Here is a 2,704-nt window from a genome sequence, read left to right on the forward strand (position 1 = left end):
CCTTTGCAACCCCGACAAATTTTCTCAGATATTGAGAGAGAGTCTCCGCTAGATCCCATAGTGGAAAAGTGCTCCAAAAAGTTTTTGAGGTTAGAAAAATTGATCTGCGTCTCACGCGAATGTTGTTAACTCGCGGTGTAAATTTATTGTATCACAAGAAAGTGCTCGATGTAAACTTTATTGTTCAATTAAGACTCACTCAAACGCCAGAGAAAACCCAAAAGAACTGAACATATAAGAGAGCACTACAAACAATGCTGGCACATCTAACCGTTACTATAATATAAATATAATTTTTTTTGTAGAATTATTTGTTCAAAAGTGTTAGAAAGATACATACATAGTTCTATTTTATACGAGGTTGCTTGGTAGCGTTGAGTTATAAAATAGTTGAACGTGAGTGTAGAATTGCGAGGCTGTTGAGTCGGATCGCGGACCGAGATTGTGGGCTAAAGAGTCGAAAGTTGATGCCAAGTAGTCGTAACGTTTTACTGTATTACTTATATTTGTTACATTTATTAAAATTTACATAAACAATCTAACGTGTGGATTTTTCATTGTGCAAATTTACGCGTTAATTCAAGATCGTATAGTTAACTTAGATTGAACTCTAACAAAAGTATTTTTTAAATGTATTTTCTGATTTAAACATAATATTGAATGATTTCGAGAAGTAGTAAATCCTGTTGAAAACTTCATGTCATTGTTAAAACAATTTTTATTCGTACTTCATCCATACTCAATTTGAAGGAAATTAAAAAAAAATTAATTGTATAAATAATGACAAAACTTTGAAAAGAATATACTACTCAAAATTATTTAATATTACGCTTGATTCATAAAACGTGATTTTAAAAATATTTTTGTAAAAAAATTCGTTAAAAAAATTTAGTTTATTTCAAAAATTGAAAAACTGTTAATATATTCTTTTTATACAATATACATTCAGAAAAATAGTTGTATGTGTTCTATTTTATATTATTTTCTACAAGTTTTCGAAAGAAAACGGCTTGAAAAAAGAAAAATTGTTTAAATAAATATAAATTTCTTAATCATTAAAAGAAATATATAAAAATTATGTAATTATTCAACAAAAAGTAGCATCTGATACCAACTTGAGAAAAAAGTGGACATATCTGGATAAATTTTTGGATATTTTGAAAATAAAGTAAATAATTTATTGTTCAAATAGTCACATTATATTTTTGAAAAAAATTACTAATCCAAACAATGAATTACATTCCGTGTAAAAAATACAATTTTTTTACATTTTTCGAGAAAAAATAATTGATTAAGTAACATTTATTCAAAAAACTGACAATTGTTTCAGAAGTCATGGTGGGTATTTAAGTTGTTCATTTATAATTATTTATTTTTAAAAATAACACAAATTAATAAAAATTAACAATAATACGTAAAAATGTAGTTTTATTGATTTTGGTTCATATTTTGTTGGGGGTGGGGAGTTAAAGTAAAATTGATTAGTGTGGTTTTATGTCGTAGACACTCTTCTTCCACCCCTAGAAAACTTGTCATGTTTTGATTAAACCCTGTAGTATGAGTTTAATTGTTCGGAAGTCCTAAATTCCTCCATGTTAAATAAATGGGATTTCGAAGTATCTGGTGGCTATAAGGTAGGTTAACGTTCGAGCGCAATTGAGGACAAGGCGCCCTATTGAGAGGCTTGAGTGTATAATTAAAAAAAATTGATTTATTTTTTTGTGGATTCGAGAAAAAGAATTTGAACCACGCTAATATATAAGCTTTTGTTAGTGTGGCAGTAGTGGGGATTTTGAAGAGGAGCCTTTGGAGCAATTGCGAATCGCTGTACAAAAGGGAGGCGCGGATAAAGAGAGAAGGTGTATGCTATAGAAAGTATACTTGTAAGAGAGAAACAGAGGCTCAAAAGAAGTTTCCCTTTAAAAAAATCAGTTCTTGAAAAGAATAAGCAGATAAATGATAACGAAGATTGCTTCAATAATGTGGCATGTGAGTCAAGAGATCAATTATTCTATGCATTCGAGTCTAACATAAAAAAGCCCATAACACGATTTTATATATTTAACATATTCAAGGTTTTTTACTAATTTAAAGATGGTATTCCATTATTCAAAGCAAAAACTATATTACATTGTGCAGCTCAAAAAAGAATTCCTGCTGAAATTGATAATGAAAGCAAATCCTTGCCAGGAAATAAACTTTGCCCGTTTCAAACACCAGTTCTCTTTTATTTCTGGTTATTTCGTGATTGTAGTCGTTCGTAAAAGTAAAGTTAAAATTTTGAATCAACAATATTCACGAAAGTTGTGAAAATTTTATAATATGGAGTCATAACAATATTTTGAGAGGACCACCACTGACTGAAAAATGGACCTACCAATCTGCAGGAGAATATTTTTTGAAGATGATAAGAAAACATGGGACAGCGTCTGCTATGGTACTGTACTAATTTGAAGTGTTTAATCTTCTCTCCGGTTTTATAATTTAAAAAAAATTTGATTTCCCTATTCAAAAATATACCATTTTCTATCCCATCTTATCAGTTGTTATACTGTTTCTTTTACAAGGAACTCTACATCCTCCAAAATTCTATCCTTTCCTGACACTTATGATTGTTTTATAATGAAAAATTATTATTTAAATTTATAATTTATTCAATTTTCATTCCATATCCTTTAAAAAATTCTTTTCTTACCCTTTTTAT

The 2,704-nt window shown here is 28.9% G+C and overlaps 1 protein-coding gene across 1 annotated transcript in view; it reads left to right on the forward strand.

The window, feature by feature from the left end:
* The window catches only part of LOC117173797, a 70,250-nt gene that overhangs the window by 55,080 nt on the left and 12,466 nt on the right, over window positions 1-2,704 (forward strand). The gene's annotated exons all lie outside the window — the stretch shown is intronic.

The sequence above is a fragment of the Belonocnema kinseyi genome, chromosome 5, assembly GCF_010883055.1.
Source record: "Belonocnema kinseyi isolate 2016_QV_RU_SX_M_011 chromosome 5, B_treatae_v1, whole genome shotgun sequence".
Taxonomy (NCBI): Eukaryota; Metazoa; Arthropoda; class Insecta; order Hymenoptera; family Cynipidae; genus Belonocnema; species Belonocnema kinseyi.